Source organism: Hyla sarda, unplaced genomic scaffold (assembly GCF_029499605.1).
Source record: "Hyla sarda isolate aHylSar1 unplaced genomic scaffold, aHylSar1.hap1 scaffold_1019, whole genome shotgun sequence".
NCBI classification, from domain to species: Eukaryota; Metazoa; Chordata; class Amphibia; order Anura; family Hylidae; genus Hyla; species Hyla sarda.
Window position 1 is genome coordinate 26545 of NW_026607638.1, and position 19046 is coordinate 45590.

At 45.2% G+C, this 19046-nt stretch overlaps 5 non-coding genes and 1 pseudogene across 5 annotated transcripts; all 6 read left to right on the forward strand.

Moving 5' to 3' along the window:
- The first annotated feature begins 871 nt into the window (after window positions 1-871).
- LOC130298748 (U2 spliceosomal RNA) lies at window positions 872-1026 on the forward strand (annotated as a pseudogene).
- Window positions 1027-6480: 5454 nt separating this feature from the next.
- LOC130298800 (U2 spliceosomal RNA) lies at window positions 6481-6668 on the forward strand. Its single transcript, XR_008850098.1, has one exon. It is a non-coding gene; the product is annotated as a U2 spliceosomal RNA (small nuclear RNA).
- A 3809-nt stretch (window positions 6669-10477) lies between these two features.
- Window positions 10478-10668, forward strand: LOC130298760 (U2 spliceosomal RNA). The gene has a single exon (XR_008850060.1). It is a non-coding gene; the product is annotated as a U2 spliceosomal RNA (small nuclear RNA).
- A 2077-nt stretch (window positions 10669-12745) lies between these two features.
- LOC130298761 (U2 spliceosomal RNA) lies at window positions 12746-12936 on the forward strand. Its single transcript, XR_008850061.1, has one exon. It is a non-coding gene; the product is annotated as a U2 spliceosomal RNA (small nuclear RNA).
- Window positions 12937-15028: 2092 nt separating this feature from the next.
- LOC130298764 (U2 spliceosomal RNA) lies at window positions 15029-15219 on the forward strand. The gene has a single exon (XR_008850063.1). It is a non-coding gene; the product is annotated as a U2 spliceosomal RNA (small nuclear RNA).
- Window positions 15220-17300: 2081 nt separating this feature from the next.
- On the forward strand, window positions 17301-17491 carry LOC130298765 (U2 spliceosomal RNA). Its single transcript, XR_008850064.1, has one exon. It is a non-coding gene; the product is annotated as a U2 spliceosomal RNA (small nuclear RNA).
- The last annotated feature ends 1555 nt before the right edge of the window (window positions 17492-19046 follow it).

Here is a 19046-nt window from a genome sequence, read left to right on the forward strand (position 1 = left end):
CGCACACACACACATAGATATAAACGTATTCTCCGTTGAGATATTGCAGCCGCTGCTGTGTCCAGGCCCAGGAGCCTTAGCACTGTGCTGTGATGTCACTCAATACCACTGACATCACTAGGTGTAAACAACATCTCTCCTTTGCTGTGTATGTGACTATGGAGCTGTTTGGTGATGTCGTCTATTACGGCCTTCATAGAAGCAACAGGAGATTGTTGCATCCATCTTGAACCCTCAGAACTACAGTGCTATGATGTCACTCACTTCCACAGGCCTTGCAGAGTGTAAACAACAACAACCCAGCTTTGTTGTGTATGTAACCATAGGGATTTGTGATGTCACCTAGAACCTTCACAGCAGCGACAGCTTTATGAGGAGCATCAGCACTGCTCTGCCTGAGCAGAACCATCACCGCCATAGGTTGTCAAATAACCCGGATTTAACCCACACAGGTAAGTCCAATGGGGTGCAGGCATGTCCTCTATGCTTACAGCTTCCCGTGGGTGTTGGTTTGATACCGTTTGGGGACAGCCAAGGAGGCATCTGCAGGCAACAAAGGTAGGTGTGTGCTTGTGTGTGTGTTTCCTATGCAGATCCTAAGCCCAGTGTCACATGCAAGTAGGAGGAGTAAGAAGGGTTCCTGGCAAATCCGGGTTATGGATTGCATTTAAAAAGGCCCCGTGGGAGTGCAATGGGCCCCTGTCTTGCTGCTTAGCAATAATGGTATGGGTTTAGGTTCTGCTGTGTGTACTGGTGGTTGACTGCCCCCCAGCCCAGAGTGTGCATGGAAAATTGTCTGGCAGCCTCCCTGACAGCAAGCAGTGATAGTGCCCATGAAGGGGACCTTGTTGGGCCCGCCCCTTTCACGGTTATCGCTTCTCGGCCTTTTGGCTAAGATCAAGTGTAGTATCTGCATTTGGTCTGGTCGGAAGGTGTCTGTGGTACCCTGCTTCTCGGCCTTGGGGGATTGTCTCTCCTTACGGAGGGACTTCACCCCCTTGCTGCTATTGGGGAGCGGGCTTATTCCACAGACAACGGGTTGCGATCCCCCTGTCTCTGGGACCTTGTGTCTCAGAAGGCATTTTCGGTACGTTGAGCGTTACCTGTAGCTTCGGAAGCACCTAGGGTACCCCCGACCTCTGCCTTGGGTAAGGGTTCCGCTTTTATAGCGGGATTCCGAGCCCCTGCTGCTATTGGGGAAGGGGCTTAGTCCCTGGGTGTGGAAGATGCCGTTCTCCTGGGCTTTCCCCTCTGGGGAAATGTCGATGCGAAATACCATCCGCATAGAGGTGTCGGAGAGCCATCGTCAGTTGAAGAACCTCCGCTTCATTGCGGAGGTGATTCTTCTTGACTACTTCCGCCTCAATAGGGAGGACATCCTGTGTCTAAATGACCAGGAAAGCCGTGGCCTGTATACCGTCACCTTCACGGCCACGGCGTGTTGCGATAACATCTATGCAACCTTGTCTGGTGCGGACCAGAGGGACGATCGACTCGACGGTCTTTCGTTCCAGTTCCTCTATGGTGAGGAACATATACCGTTGGTGGTGGCTATGCACAGCCCTCATGTGACCACGGAGGATATAGCCACTTTTCTTCGGCGATACTGCGAAGAGGTGCGATTCGCAAACAAAATCTTGAACTCCGTGCGGTTCTGGAACGGCAAGAGGAAGTTCTGGGTCAAGCTCCGTAAGGATCCCGGTGGTATTGGGGGTCTTTGCCATCCGCCCCCAAATTTTGCCATCGGGAGAGTTCGGGGCTTCCTGTTCTATCCTCAAATGCCTATGTATTGCCGAAATTGCTTGAGGTTTGGCCACACCCAGGAGACCTGCGGCGCGGAGCGTGTGATTCGCTGCAATAGGTGTGGCCAAGAAGGTCACATAGCCTCAAGATGTAGCCACACGATAAGGTGCAACCTCTGCGGAGAGGAAAATCACGATTTTAATTCCTGTCCCCATAAAGCAAAAACTACGATGGGTGGGTCAAGGCTGGGCCCACCCAAAGAGGGGACAGGACAAAAGACATCCTTTTTTAAGATGCCCAAACCCCAGATGGCAGGTACTGATGGGTCCAGGCCCAAGACCTCTGGTGCTCCATCGGGGGGCCCACCGGTGGTAGTGCTAGGGGGAGGCCATGGGGATTCCACGAAGCCCGGGCGGGTGATCGAGTTTACTGCCCGGGAAATTGAAAGACGTCGATCGACTTCCTACCTGGCTCAAGAGCCCGCCGAAACTTCTGAAGGGGGCTCACCTGTGGCGGGTGGCAGCCGACGGGCCTCGGTGGGGGCAGAGGTGGACCCAAAATTGCAGCATAAGCCAGGTACTGGCTTGGCCCAGGGTCGCCCTGCTCCGGACGACGAGGCCCCGGTGAAAGCCCGCCGGAAGGGGAGCCAGGTGGCCAGGTCTGAGCCCGGTCCTGTTACTCCGCCTATACAGGACAGGGCCAAGAAGACAAGTGGCGCCAAACCAGGGTTTGCTGCCCCGCCAGCAGTGGACCCGGTGGGTAAAACTGGCCATCGTCGATCGATGGGGAAGTTGGAGCAACAGTCCTCAGCAACGCTTGCTGGGGAACAAGCGATGAAAACTTCCCAGGGTAGCGGCAAAGGTTCCGGAAAAGAGGCCTCACAGGCCCCTGTGCAGCAGTTCCAGTCGTCAAAAGATGAAAGAAGACGCAGATCCATCAGCCGGGGGCCAGAGATTGCATCGAGTGAGAGCAACACAGAGGATATGGACAGCAGTGTGACATTTAAAAGACAAAGAGAAGAAGAAGAGGAAGACATTCAAAGGAAAGCGGCGTGCCGCAGTTCGGACGAGAGCGAGCTCAGGGTCGGGGCATCATCGATCTCAAGCTCCGACCCTCAGAACATCAAGGAGCTGATGACCCCGCAGGCGGGGGATGACGGTACGCAGCTTATTATTGACTTTGATTCTCCAAGCACGGACTCTCCATAAACTATGCCTATCCCTGTAAAAATTGCCTCACTCAATGTGAGGTCCTTAAAGAGCCCTGATCGCAGGGCTGCTTTATTTTCTTATCTAGAGACATGTGACTTTGACCTTTGCCTGCTACAAGAATGTGGAATCCCTAGTAAAATGGACTATAAAGACTTAAAAGAAGACTGGAAGCTGGGCCCATCCATATGGTCCGGTGCAAATGACTGTCGTTCTGTGGGTGTTGGGCTGCTCTGCCGAGGCCAGTCCTTTTCTATTCATACAGTAACTGAGATTGTGCCTGGCAGAGCTCTTTTAATTCATCTATATTTTAATGGACTTTTAATTCGTGTTTTAAATGTGTATGCCCCTCCTGATAAACAGGAGCGGGCAGAACTATTTGAAATTTTACCACTGTTTTGTGTTGGGTCTTCCCCCCTGCTGGTGGGAGGTGATTTTAACTGCATACGTGATGGGGAACACCGGCAGGGTGGGGATATTAATCGTAAAGACCGCACTTCTTACCTGCTTAAAAATTTTATTGATGATTTTAATTTGAAAGATTGCTGGAAGGATCTCTTGCCGGAGGACCCGGGCGCCACATGGTCCAATGGAAGAGTGAGCTCCAGAATCGATTTTATTTTTTCCTCTAGAGCTTTTAAACCCCTGAAATGCACGCTCGAGCAGAATATCTTCTCTGATCATAAGCTCCTCTTGGTGGGCCTGGAGCTAGAGGGGGAGCAAAAAGCAAAAAGGGGCCTCTGGAGATTAAACACCACACTCCTAGAGGACCCTGAGATAAAAGAGGAGTTTGTGCGGACCTACCAATGCTGGCAATCACAAAGAAAACCCCACGAGCCTATGCTGCACTGGTGGGAGGGCACCAAATCTAAAATCAGATATTTTTTTATCAAAGCAGGTAAGAAGAAGGCAAAAATGGAAAAACAGTGGTTTTATGTTCTTAACATGCGTTTAAATGTACTTTTTAAATTGAAAGAAGCTGGTATGGATGTAGAAAATGATATTTTAAACCTTAAAACTGAAATAAAACATGCCATAGAAAAGAAAGGGAAACAAATCATTTTTAACTCACATGTGCAGCACCTGGAGGAGGGCGAGAAATGTTCCCGTTTCTTTTTTAAAAAAGTGATGAATAGGAGGGATATCATCCAAAACCTTGAGGGTGAATCCACTCCAAAAGGCATGTTAGATGCAGTTTTTAACTTCTACCAGCTTCTTTTTAATAAGAAAGATCTTAATCCATCCTTTTTAGAACATGTTCTTAATTCCCTTGATTTTAAGCTAGATGTTTTAGACCAGGAGGTTTTATCCCGTGATCTTAACTTAGATGAACTTTTATTTGTTTTTAAAAGTTTTTCTAGTGGGAAGGCCCCTGGGGAAGATGGTTTACCCATCGAATTTTATTTAGCTTTTTGGGATATTTTAAAGGATGATATGGTTTTATTGTATAAAGAAACTTTTATTGTTAATGAACTTCCCCCTTCCTGGAGGAGGGGGATTGTATCATTACTTTTTAAAAAGGGTGAAAAGGATATGCTAAAAAATTGGCGCCCCATCACACTTTTAAATGTCGATTATAAAGTTTTAGCCAAGTTATTAGCTGTCCGTTTTAAACCTTTTATTCATAAATTAATTCACCCAAATCAGGTTTGTGGGGTACCTGGAAGGTCTATAGCTGAATCCCTAAATATTTTAAGAGATGTTTTATGGTATTTTAAGGATAGAAATCAAACTGTAGCAATTTTATCCTTAGACTTTGAAAAAGCCTTTGATAGGGTCTCCCATGAATACCTGTTTTTAGTTCTTAAAAAGATGGCAGTGCCTGAAACGATTTTAAGCCGAATCATGCTTTTATACCGATCCTGTTTTAGTCAAGTCTCTGTTAATGGCTTTTTAACCAGCGGTGTTCCTCTTTTATCAGGTGTCAAACAGGGCTGCCCCCTGTCCCCACTCCTTTTTATTTGCGCAATCGAACCACTGATGGCCCTCCTCAGAAAAGACCGGGTAGTAAGAGGCGTACCGATACCTGGTGGAGGAGGGACCCATCTAAAGGTGTTGGGGTACATGGATGATGTCACCATACTGTGCCCGGACTCTCCATCCATGAGGGGGGCATTGAGGAACACCAGCTATTTCTGCGAGGTCTCTGGTTTTAAGCTAAACACAGATAAATGTGACTGTTTTTATATTGGCTCCTGGGATTCATCCATCACCCCAGGAGTTACAATGCAACAGGATCAAATTAAAGTTTTAGGTATTGTTTTTAACCAGGTCAATGATGGGAGCCCTAACTGGGATTCAGCTATAGCTAAGATGGAGAAGAAGATTTTAATGTGGAATCTTAGAAACCATACCATGGATGGGAAGATTTTAATAATAAAGATGGTTTTACTCCCTATTATGCTATACATTGCCATGGTATTTCCTCCATCTATTTTATACATTAAAAAAGTAACTAGAATTGTTTTTACTTTTTTATGGGGTTCAAAAATGGAGAAATTAAAGCGTGATTTTATGTACAAAAGTAAAGATAATGGCGGGAAAGATGTTCCCAACCTTTTTACTTTCTTTTACATAAAGTATTTCTGTTTCTGTTTTAAAATTATTAAATCCGATGGCATTTTTAGCTGCTTTTTAAGGTACGCTGCGGGCATGGTTTTTAAAAGATGGTTGCGCATCCCTCTGAACGCTCCGGTGCTTCTGTGTCCCCCAAAACATTATGTGGTGTTGGAAAAGACAGTCAGGCTCCTAGGTCTCCAAGATTTGGAGCCTGACATACTGGGGGACCAGAGAAAGGTATCAAAGGTCCTCAGGCGGAGTGAGGTTACCCTGGCAGTGTCCAATTTCACACAGGCAAGATCCAAAAAGGTATGGCGGAACGTGTACGGGAAGTTTCTGGCGAATGTACACAGGGATCTTGCCTGGGCAATCGTCCACCAGTGCCTCCCTACTCGTGAGTTCCAGCACAGGCGAGGACTGGTGGCGAGAGCCAAGTGCCCGAGAGATGGCTGCGGAGTGGACGAAACGGTGCTGCACATATTTTGGAACTGCCCTTTTGCACGGGAGCTTTGGAGGAAGGTAGGCCCACTTTTGAAGTGGGCCTGCGGCCTAAAAGATTTTAATCACGAATGTGTCTTTTACAGTCTTTTTAACTGCCCCAATTTTAAACAGCAGATGATCTGCTGGATGATTATTAATTGTTTTAAAAATGCCATCTGGAAAGTTAGGAACATCTTACTTTTTAAACATGATTTTATTGATGTTAAAAACTGTATAAAGCTGGCCCTGAGTGAGATGTACATCTATTACCTAAGAGACAAGAAACAGTTGGGGGCCAGCGAGGCAGCATCCATGTGGTGTCTGCCTCTATGGAACGAAATAACAATATAATCAGTTTTTATGACATTTATATAATGTTTTATCCTGCCATTTTTATTTTTTCTCCTTTTATTACTGGTTTTATTATTTGTATTTTAAAACTTTTGTGAACCTTTTATTATTTTGCATTTTAAATTTTGTATGGTTTCTTATTTATTCAATAAAATTTTGTTTGTTGAAACCTTATCTGTTCTTATCAGTTTAATATCTGATACGTCCCCTATCTGGGGACCATATATTAAATGGATTTTTGAGAACGGGGGCCGATTTCGAAGCTTGCTTCCGTCGCCCTATGCATTGACCCGATATGGCAGTATCTTCGGGTACAGTGCACCACCCCCTTACAGGGTTAAAAAGAAAGATTCCTACTTTCATTGCTACCTGCTTGCTGGCTAGCCAGCTAGCCAGCCCTGTGGGCCTTGCTGCTGCTGCAGCCAAAAAACAAAAGGTGGTGCTGCTGCTGCTTCTGCTGCTTCTGCTTCTGCTTGTGTCTGGCCCCTGTTGGAGCGTCCAGGCACAGGACTTCTGCTGCTGCTGACTAAATGGCCTCCTTAATTGGATCATTTGAGTAGCCAGCACACCTGTGCAGGTAGGGCATGACATGATAGGCAGCTGCCTTGATAGCGGGTGGGTGCTGAATGTTCCTAATTGACAAAATAAGATTAATGCTTATGAAGAAATATAAAATCTCATCCCTTCCCCAATATCGCGCCACACCCCTACCCCTTAATTCCCTGGTTGAACTTGATGGACATATGTCTTTTTTCGACCGTACTAACTATGTAACTATGTAACATAACATGGGGGGGGGGGTCTCCTGGCTGTTCACACAGGTGTGTCATTGCTGTACATTGACCATGCATTGCTTCTGTGGTATTGCAAAGGCAAAGACAAATGCTTCCAGCCATCCATTGCACTAATGGATTGGTCATCAGCTGGCTGTCTATGTCCCGCATCAATATAGACCAAAGTACAGAGGGTTAGGCTATGCTATTGTGCACCTACCTGATGCATCAGAAGGTGCGAGGCCCTTGCTAAATTCTGTGCACAGACTTTGAGATCTATGCTTTAGACTGTATCTAAACCTGCTCCAACATGGACTGACATTCTGGCCTACTTTCAGCCGATGCGACTTGTCTGTCGCTGAACAGTCGCTTTTTATGTATTCAGCACCTATGTATAATGTTGTAAAAATGCTCTAGAAGCTAAAGTCGCAGAAATGTCACACATATTTGGCCTGCAACTTTCTGTGCGACAAATTCAGACAGGAAAAATCAGTATAAATCCTTAGAAAATTATCCCCCAGTGTCTCCATCTGCTGGCGGTATTGAATAAGCATTGCTGCAAAGAAAACCCCACGAGCCTATGCTGCACTGGTGGGAGGGCACCAAATCTAAAATCAGATATTTTTTTATCAAAGCAGGTAAGAAGAAGGCAAAAATGGAAAAACAGTGGTTTTATGTTCTTAACATGCGTTTAAATGTACTTTTTAAATTGAAAGAAGCTGGTATGGATGTAGAAAATGATATTTTAAACCTTAAAACTGAAATAAAACATGCCATAGAAAAGAAAGGGAAACAAATCATTTTTAACTCACATGTGCAGCACCTGGAGGAGGGCGAGAAATGTTCCCGTTTCTTTTTTAAAAAAGTGATGAATAGGAGGGATATCATCCAAAACCTTGAGGGTGAATCCACTCCAAAAGGCATGTTAGATGCAGTTTTTAACTTCTACCAGCTTCTTTTTAATAAGAAAGATCTTAATCCATCCTTTTTAGAACATGTTCTTAATTCCCTTGATTTTAAGCTAGATGTTTTAGACCAGGAGGTTTTATCCCGTGATCTTAACTTAGATGAACTTTTATTTGTTTTTAAAAGTTTTTCTAGTGGGAAGGCCCCTGGGGAAGATGGTTTACCCATCGAATTTTATTTAGCTTTTTGGGATATTTTAAAGGATGATATGGTTTTATTGTATAAAGAAACTTTTATTGTTAATGAACTTCCCCCTTCCTGGAGGAGGGGGATTGTATCATTACTTTTTAAAAAGGGTGAAAAGGATATGCTAAAAAATTGGCGCCCCATCACACTTTTAAATGTCGATTATAAAGTTTTAGCCAAGTTATTAGCTGTCCGTTTTAAACCTTTTATTCATAAATTAATTCACCCAAATCAGGTTTGTGGGGTACCTGGAAGGTCTATAGCTGAATCCCTAAATATTTTAAGAGATGTTTTATGGTATTTTAAGGATAGAAATCAAACTGTAGCAATTTTATCCTTAGACTTTGAAAAAGCCTTTGATAGGGTCTCCCATGAATACCTGTTTTTAGTTCTTAAAAAGATGGCAGTGCCTGAAACGATTTTAAGCCGAATCATGCTTTTATACCGATCCTGTTTTAGTCAAGTCTCTGTTAATGGCTTTTTAACCAGCGGTGTTCCTCTTTTATCAGGTGTCAAACAGGGCTGCCCCCTGTCCCCACTCCTTTTTATTTGCGCAATCGAACCACTGATGGCCCTCCTCAGAAAAGACTGGGTAGTAAGAGGCGTACCGATACCTGGTGGAGGAGGGACCCATCTAAAGGTGTTGGGGTACATGGATGATGTCACCATACTGTGCCCGGACTCTCCATCCATGAGGGGGGCATTGAGGAACACCAGCTATTTCTGCGAGGTCTCTGGTTTTAAGCTAAACACAGATAAATGTGACTGTTTTTATATTGGCTCCTGGGATTCATCCATCACCCCAGGAGTTACAATGCAACAGGATCAAATTAAAGTTTTAGGTATTGTTTTTAACCAGGTCAATGATGGGAGCCCTAACTGGGATTCAGCTATAGCTAAGATGGAGAAGAAGATTTTAATGTGGAATCTTAGAAACCTTACCATGGAGGGGAAGATTTTAATAATAAAGATGGTTTTACTCCCTATTATGCTATACATTGCCATGGTATTTCCTCCATCTATTTTATACATTAAAAAAGTAACTAGAATTGTTTTTACTTTTTTATGGGGTTCAAAAATGGAGAAATTAAAGCGTGATTTTATGTACAAAAGTAAAGATAATGGCGGGAAAGAAATACTTTATGTAACAGAAATACTTTATGTAAAAAGAAGAATAATACGCCCAGAAAAGAGGCGAAAAGGAGAAAAACGTAAAAAAACGTGAAAAAAAAGTAAGAGGAAGAGAAGGGAAAAAAAGGTGGAAATGGGTTTAAAAGTGATTTCGGCGGAGAAATATATATATATATATATATATATATATATATATATATATATATATGCGCACACACACACATAGATATAAACGTATTCTCCGTTGAGATATTGCAGCCGCTGCTGTGTCCAGGCCCAGGAGCCTTAGCACTGTGCTGTGATGTCACTCAATACCACTGACATCACTAGGTGTAAACAACATCTCTCCTTTGCTGTGTATGTGACTATGGAGCTGTTTGGTGATGTCGTCTATTACGGCCTTCATAGAAGCAACAGGAGATTGTTGCATCCATCTTGAACCCTCAGAACTACAGTGCTATGATGTCACTCACTTCCACAGGCCTTGCAGAGTGTAAACAACAACAACCCAGCTTTGTTGTGTATGTAACCATAGGGATTTGTGATGTCACCTAGAACCTTCACAGCAGCGACAGCTTTATGAGGAGCATCAGCACTGCTCTGCCTGAGCAGAACCATCACCGCCATAGGTTGTCAAATAACCCGGATTTAACCCACACAGGTAAGTCCAATGGGGTGCAGGCATGTCCTCTATGCTTACAGCTTCCCGTGGGTGTTGGTTTGATACCGTTTGGGGACAGCCAAGGAGGCATCTGCAGGCAACAAAGGTAGGTGTGTGCTTGTGTGTGTGTTTCCTATGCAGATCCTAAGCCCAGTGTCACATGCAAGTAGGAGGAGTAAGAAGGGTTCCTGGCAAATCCGGGTTATGGATTGCATTTAAAAAGGCCCCGTGGGAGTGCAATGGGCCCCTGTCTTGCTGCTTAGCAATAATGGTATGGGTTTAGGTTCTGCTGTGTGTACTGGTGGTTGACTGCCCCCCAGCCCAGAGTGTGCATGGAAAATTGTCTGGCAGCCTCCCTGACAGCAAGCAGTGATAGTGCCCATGAAGGGGACCTTGTTGGGCCCGCCCCTTTCACGGTTATCGCTTCTCGGCCTTTTGGCTAAGATCAAGTGTAGTATCTGTTCTTATCAGTTTAATATCTGATACGTCCCCTATCTGGGGACCATATATTAAATGGATTTTTGAGAACGGGGGCCGATTTCGAAGCTTGCTTCCGTCGCCCTATGCATTGACCCGATATGGCAGTATCTTCGGGTACAGTGCACCACCCCCTTACAGGGTTAAAAAGAAAGATTCCTACTTTCATTGCTACCTGCTTGCTGGCTAGCCAGCTAGCCAGCCCTGTGGGCCTTGCTGCTGCTGCAGCCAAAAAACAAAAGGTGGTGCTGCTGCTGCTGCTTCTGCTGCTTCTGCTTCTGCTTGTGTCTGGCCCCTGTTGGAGCGTCCAGGCACAGGACTTCTGCTGCTGCTGACTAAATGGCCTCCTTAATTGGATCATTTGAGTAGCCAGCACACCTGTGCAGGTAGGGCATGACATGATAGGCAGCTGCCTTGATAGCGGGTGGGTGCTGAATGTTCCTAATTGACAAAATAAGATTAATGCTTATGAAGAAATATAAAATCTCATCCCTTCCCCAATATCGCGCCACACCCCTACCCCTTAATTCCCTGGTTGAACTTGATGGACATATGTCTTTTTTCGACCGTACTAACTATGTAACTATGTAACATAACATGGGGGGGGGGGTCTCCTGGCTGTTCACACAGGTGTGTCATTGCTGTACATTGACCATGCATTGCTTCTGTGGTATTGCAAAGGCAAAGACAAATGCTTCCAGCCATCCATTGCACTAATGGATTGGTCATCAGCTGGCTGTCTATGTCCCGCATCAATATAGACCAAAGTACAGAGGGTTAGGCTATGCTATTGTGCACCTACCTGATGCATCAGAAGGTGCGAGGCCCTTGCTAAATTCTGTGCACAGACTTTGAGATCTATGCTTTAGACTGTATCTAAACCTGCTCCAACATGGACTGACATTCTGGCCTACTTTCAGCCGATGCGACTTGTCTGTCGCTGAACAGTCGCTTTTTATGTATTCAGCACCTATGTATAATGTTGTAAAAATGCTCTAGAAGCTAAAGTCGCAGAAATGTCACACATATTTGGCCTGCAACTTTCTGTGTGACAAATTCAGACAGGAAAAATCAGTATAAATCCTTAGAAAATTATCCCCCAGTGTCTCCATCTGCTGGCGGTATTGAATAAGCATTGCTGCACTGATGGGGTATGCATTAGACGAAAAAAAAGAAGAAAAAGAAGAATAATACGCCCAGAAAAGAGGCGAAAAGGAGAAAAACGTAAAAAAACGTGAAAAAAAAGTAAGAGGAAGAGAAGGGAAAAAAAGGTGGAAATGGGTTTAAAAGTGATTTCGGCGGAGAAATATATATATATATATATATATATATATATATGCGCACACACACACATAGATATAAACGTATTCTCCGTTGAGATATTGCAGCCGCTGCTGTGTCCAGGCCCAGGAGCCTTAGCACTGTGCTGTGATGTCACTCAATACCACTGACATCACTAGGTGTAAACAACATCTCTCCTTTGCTGTGTATGTGACTATGGAGCTGTTTGGTGATGTCGTCTATTACGGCCTTCATAGAAGCAACAGGAGATTGTTGCATCCATCTTGAACCCTCAGAACTACAGTGCTATGATGTCACTCACTTCCACAGGCCTTGCAGAGTGTAAACAACAACAACCCAGCTTTGTTGTGTATGTAACCATAGGGATTTGTGATGTCACCTAGAACCTTCACAGCAGCGACAGCTTTATGAGGAGCATCAGCACTGCTCTGCCTGAGCAGAACCATCACCGCCATAGGTTGTCAAATAACCCGGATTTAACCCACACAGGTAAGTCCAATGGGGTGCAGGCATGTCCTCTATGCTTACAGCTTCCCGTGGGTGTTGGTTTGATACCGTTTGGGGACAGCCAAGGAGGCATCTGCAGGCAACAAAGGTAGGTGTGTGCTTGTGTGTGTGTTTCCTATGCAGATCCTAAGCCCAGTGTCACATGCAAGTAGGAGGAGTAAGAAGGGTTCCTGGCAAATCCGGGTTATGGATTGCATTTAAAAAGGCCCCGTGGGAGTGCAATGGGCCCCTGTCTTGCTGCTTAGCAATAATGGTATGGGTTTAGGTTCTGCTGTGTGTACTGGTGGTTGACTGCCCCCCAGCCCAGAGTGTGCATGGAAAATTGTCTGGCAGCCTCCCTGACAGCAAGCAGTGATAGTGCCCATGAAGGGGACCTTGTTGGGCCCGCCCCTTTCACGGTTATCGCTTCTCGGCCTTTTGGCTAAGATCAAGTGTAGTATCTGTTCTTATCAGTTTAATATCTGATACGTCCCCTATCTGGGGACCATATATTAAATGGATTTTTGAGAACGGGGGCCGATTTCGAAGCTTGCTTCCGTCGCCCTATGCATTGACCCGATATGGCAGTATCTTCGGGTACAGTGCACCACCCCCTTACAGGGTTAAAAAGAAAGATTCCTACTTTCATTGCTACCTGCTTGCTGGCTACCCAGCTAGCCAGCCCTGTGGGCCTTGCTGCTGCTGCAGCCAAAAAACAAAAGGTGGTGCTGCTGCTGCTTCTGCTGCTTCTGCTTCTGCTTGTGTCTGGCCCCTGTTGGAGCGTCCAGGCACAGGACTTCTGCTGCTGCTGACTAAATGGCCTCCTTAATTGGATCATTTGAGTAGCCAGCACACCTGTGCAGGTAGGGCATGACATGATAGGCAGCTGCCTTGATAGCGGGTGGGTGCTGAATGTTCCTAATTGACAAAATAAGATTAATGCTTATGAAGAAATATAAAATCTCATCCCTTCCCCAATATCGCGCCACACCCCTACCCCTTAATTCCCTGGTTGAACTTGATGGACATATGTCTTTTTTCGACCGTACTAACTATGTAACTATGTAACATAACATGGGGGGGGGGGTCTCCTGGCTGTTCACACAGGTGTGTCATTGCTGTACATTGACCATGCATTGCTTCTGTGGTATTGCAAAGGCAAAGACAAATGCTTCCAGCCATCCATTGCACTAATGGATTGGTCATCAGCTGGCTGTCTATGTCCCGCATCAATATAGACCAAAGTACAGAGGGTTAGGCTATGCTATTGTGCACCTACCTGATGCATCAGAAGGTGCGAGGCCCTTGCTAAATTCTGTGCACAGACTTTGAGATCTATGCTTTAGACTGTATCTAAACCTGCTCCAACATGGACTGACATTCTGGCCTACTTTCAGCCGATGCGACTTGTCTGTCGCTGAACAGTCGCTTTTTATGTATTCAGCACCTATGTATAATGTTGTAAAAATGCTCTAGAAGCTAAAGTCGCAGAAATGTCACACATATTTGGCCTGCAACTTTCTGTGCGACAAATTCAGACAGGAAAAATCAGTATAAATCCTTAGAAAATTATCCCCCAGTGTCTCCATCTGCTGGCGGTATTGAATAAGCATTGCTGCACTGATGGGGTATGCATTAGACGAAAAAAAAGAAGAAAAAGAAGAATAATACGCCCAGAAAAGAGGCGAAAAGGAGAAAAACGTAAAAAAACGTGAAAAAAAAGTAAGAGGAAGAGAAGGGAAAAAAAGGTGGAAATGGGTTTAAAAGTGATTTCGGCGGAGAAATATATATATATATATATATATATATATATATATATATATATATATATATGCGCACACACACACATAGATATAAACGTATTCTCCGTTGAGATATTGCAGCCGCTGCTGTGTCCAGGCCCAGGAGCCTTAGCACTGTGCTGTGATGTCACTCAATACCACTGACATCACTAGGTGTAAACAACATCTCTCCTTTGCTGTGTATGTGACTATGGAGCTGTTTGGTGATGTCGTCTATTACGGCCTTCATAGAAGCAACAGGAGATTGTTGCATCCATCTTGAACCCTCAGAACTACAGTGCTATGATGTCACTCACTTCCACAGGCCTTGCAGAGTGTAAACAACAACAACCCAGCTTTGTTGTGTATGTAACCATAGGGATTTGTGATGTCACCTAGAACCTTCACAGCAGCGACAGCTTTATGAGGAGCATCAGCACTGCTCTGCCTGAGCAGAACCATCACCGCCATAGGTTGTCAAATAACCCGGATTTAACCCACACAGGTAAGTCCAATGGGGTGCAGGCATGTCCTCTATGCTTACAGCTTCCCGTGGGTGTTGGTTTGATACCGTTTGGGGACAGCCAAGGAGGCATCTGCAGGCAACAAAGGTAGGTGTGTGCTTGTGTGTGTGTTTCCTATGCAGATCCTAAGCCCAGTGTCACATGCAAGTAGGAGGAGTAAGAAGGGTTCCTGGCAAATCCGGGTTATGGATTGCATTTAAAAAGGCCCCGTGGGAGTGCAATGGGCCCCTGTCTTGCTGCTTAGCAATAATGGTATGGGTTTAGGTTCTGCTGTGTGTACTGGTGGTTGACTGCCCCCCAGCCCAGAGTGTGCATGGAAAATTGTCTGGCAGCCTCCCTGACAGCAAGCAGTGATAGTGCCCATGAAGGGGACCTTGTTGGGCCCGCCCCTTTCACGGTTATCGCTTCTCGGCCTTTTGGCTAAGATCAAGTGTAGTATCTGTTCTTATCAGTTTAATATCTGATACGTCCCCTATCTGGGGACCATATATTAAATGGATTTTTGAGAACGGGGGCCGATTTCGAAGCTTGCTTCCGTCGCCCTATGCATTGACCCGATATGGCAGTATCTTCGGGTACAGTGCACCACCCCCTTACAGGGTTAAAAAGAAAGATTCCTACTTTCATTGCTACCTGCTTGCTGGCTAGCCAGCTAGCCAGCCCTGTGGGCCTTGCTGCTGCTGCAGCCAAAAAACAAAAGGTGGTGCTGCTGCTGCTTCTGCTGCTTCTGCTTCTGCTTGTGTCTGGCCCCTGTTGGAGCGTCCAGGCACAGGACTTCTGCTGCTGCTGACTAAATGGCCTCCTTAATTGGATCATTTGAGTAGCCAGCACACCTGTGCAGGTAGGGCATGACATGATAGGCAGCTGCCTTGATAGCGGGTGGGTGCTGAATGTTCCTAATTGACAAAATAAGATTAATGCTTATGAAGAAATATAAAATCTCATCCCTTCCCCAATATCGCGCCACACCCCTACCCCTTAATTCCCTGGTTGAACTTGATGGACATATGTCTTTTTTCGACCGTACTAACTATGTAACTATGTAACATAACATGGGGGGGGGGTCTCCTGGCTGTTCACACAGGTGTGTCATTGCTGTACATTGACCATGCATTGCTTCTGTGGTATTGCAAAGGCAAAGACAAATGCTTCCAGCCATCCATTGCACTAATGGATTGGTCATCAGCTGGCTGTCTATGTCCCGCATCAATATAGACCAAAGTACAGAGGGTTAGGCTATGCTATTGTGCACCTACCTGATGCATCAGAAGGTGCGAGGCCCTTGCTAAATTCTGTGCACAGACTTTGAGATCTATGCTTTAGACTGTATCTAAACCTGCTCCAACATGGACTGACATTCTGGCCTACTTTCAGCCGATGCGACTTGTCTGTCGCTGAACAGTCGCTTTTTATGTATTCAGCACCTATGTATAATGTTGTAAAAATGCTCTAGAAGCTAAAGTCGCAGAAATGTCACACATATTTGGCCTGCAACTTTCTGTGCGACAAATTCAGACAGGAAAAATCAGTATAAATCCTTAGAAAATTATCCCCCAGTGTCTCCATCTGCTGGCGGTATTGAATAAGCATTGCTGCACTGATGGGGTATGCATTAGACGAAAAAAAAGAAGAAAAAGAAGAATAATACGCCCAGAAAAGAGGCGAAAAGGAGAAAAACGTAAAAAAACGTGAAAAAAAAGTAAGAGGAAGAGAAGGGAAAAAAAGGTGGAAATGGGTTTAAAAGTGATTTCGGCGGAGAAATATATATATATATATATATATATATATATATATATATATGCGCACACACACACATAGATATAAACGTATTCTCCGTTGAGATATTGCAGCCGCTGCTGTGTCCAGGCCCAGGAGCCTTAGCACTGTGCTGTGATGTCACTCAATACCACTGACATCACTAGGTGTAAACAACATCTCTCCTTTGCTGTGTATGTGACTATGGAGCTGTTTGGTGATGTCGTCTATTACGGCCTTCATAGAAGCAACAGGAGATTGTTGCATCCATCTTGAACCCTCAGAACTACAGTGCTATGATGTCACTCACTTCCACAGGCCTTGCAGAGTGTAAACAACAACAACCCAGCTTTGTTGTGTATGTAACCATAGGGATTTGTGATGTCACCTAGAACCTTCACAGCAGCGACAGCTTTATGAGGAGCATCAGCACTGCTCTGCCTGAGCAGAACCATCACCGCCATAGGTTGTCAAATAACCCGGATTTAACCCACACAGGTAAGTCCAATGGGGTGCAGGCATGTCCTCTATGCTTACAGCTTCCCGTGGGTGTTGGTTTGATACCGTTTGGGGACAGCCAAGGAGGCATCTGCAGGCAACAAAGGTAGGTGTGTGCTTGTGTGTGTGTTTCCTATGCAGATCCTAAGCCCAGTGTCACATGCAAGTAGGAGGAGTAAGAAGGGTTCCTGGCAAATCCGGGTTATGGATTGCATTTAAAAAGGCCCCGTGGGAGTGCAATGGGCCCCTGTCTTGCTGCTTAGCAATAATGGTATGGGTTTAGGTTCTGCTGTGTGTACTGGTGGTTGACTGCCCCCCAGCCCAGAGTGTGCATGGAAAATTGTCTGGCAGCCTCCCTGACAGCAAGCAGTGATAGTGCCCATGAAGGGGACCTTGTTGGGCCCGCCCCTTTCACGGTTATCGCTTCTCGGCCTTTTGGCTAAGATCAAGTGTAGTATCTGTTCTTATCAGTTTAATATCTGATACGTCCCCTATCTGGGGACCATATATTAAATGGATTTTTGAGAACGGGGGCCGATTTCGAAGCTTGCTTCCGTCGCCCTATGCATTGACCCGATATGGCAGTATCTTCGGGTACAGTGCACCACCCCCTTACAGGGTTAAAAAGAAAGATTCCTACTTTCATTGCTACCTGCTTGCTGGCTAGCCAGCTAGCCAGCCCTGTGGGCCTTGCTGCTGCTGCAGCCAAAAAACAAAAGGTGGTGCTGCTGCTGCTTCTGCTGCTTCTGCTTCTGCTTGTGTCTGGCCCCTGTTGGAGCGTCCAGGCACAGGACTTCTGCTGCTGCTGACTAAATGGCCTCCTTAATTGGATCATTTGAGTAGCCAGCACACCTGTGCAGGTAGGGCATGACATGATAGGCAGCTGCCTTGATAGCGGGTGGGTGCTGAATGTTCCTAATTGACAAAATAAGATTAATGCTTATGAAGAAATATAAAATCTCATCCCTTCCCCAATATCGCGCCACACCCCTACCCCTTAATTCCCTGGTTGAACTTGATGGACATATGTCTTTTTTCGACCGTACTAACTATGTAACTATGTAACATAACATGGGGGGGGGGGTCTCCTGGCTGTTCACACAGGTGTGTCATTGCTGTACATTGACCATGCATTGCTTCTGTGGTATTGCAAAGGCAAAGACAAATGCTTCCAGCCATCCATTGCACTAATGGATTGGTCATCAGCTGGCTGTCTATGTCCCGCATCAATATAGACCAAAGTACAGAGGGTTAGGCTATGCTATTGTGCACCTACCTGATGCATCAGAAGGTGCGAGGCCCTTGCTAAATTCTGTGCACAGACTTTGAGATCTATGTTTTAGACTGTATCTAAACCTGCTCCAACATGGACTGACATTCTGGCCTACTTTCAGCCGATGCGACTTGTCTGTCGCTGAACAGTCGCTTTTTATGTATTCAGCACCTATGTATAATGTTGTAAAAATGCTCTAGAAGCTAAAGTCGCAGAAATGTCACACATATTTGGCCTGCAACTTTCTGTGCGACAAATTCAGACAGGAAAAATCAGTATAAATCCTTAGAAAATTATCCCCCAGTGTCTCCATCTGCTGGCGGTATTGAATAAGCATTGCTGCACTGATGGGGTATGCATTAGACGAAAAAAAAGAAGAAAAAGAAGAATAATACGCCCAGAAAAGAGGCGAAAAGGAGAAAAACGTAAAAAAACGTGAAAAAAAAGTAAGAGGAAGAGAAGGGAAAAAAAGGTGGAAATGGGTTTAAAAGTGATTTCGGCGGAGAAATATATATATATATATATATATATATATATATATATATATATATGCGCACACACACACATAGATATAAACGTATTCTCCGTTGAGATATTGCAGCCGCTGCTGTGTCCAGGCCCAGGAGCCTTAGCACTGTGCTGTGATGTCACTCAATACCACTGACATCACTAGGTGTAAACAACATCTCTCCTTTGCTGTGTATGTGACTATGGAGCTGTTTGGTGATGTCGTCTATTACGGCCTTCATAGAAGCAACAGGAGATTGTTGCATCCATCTTGAACCCTCAGAACTACAGTGCTATGATGTCACTCACTTCCACAGGCCTTGCAGAGTGTAAACAACAACAACCCAGCTTTGTTGTGTATGTAACCATAGGGATTTGTGATGTC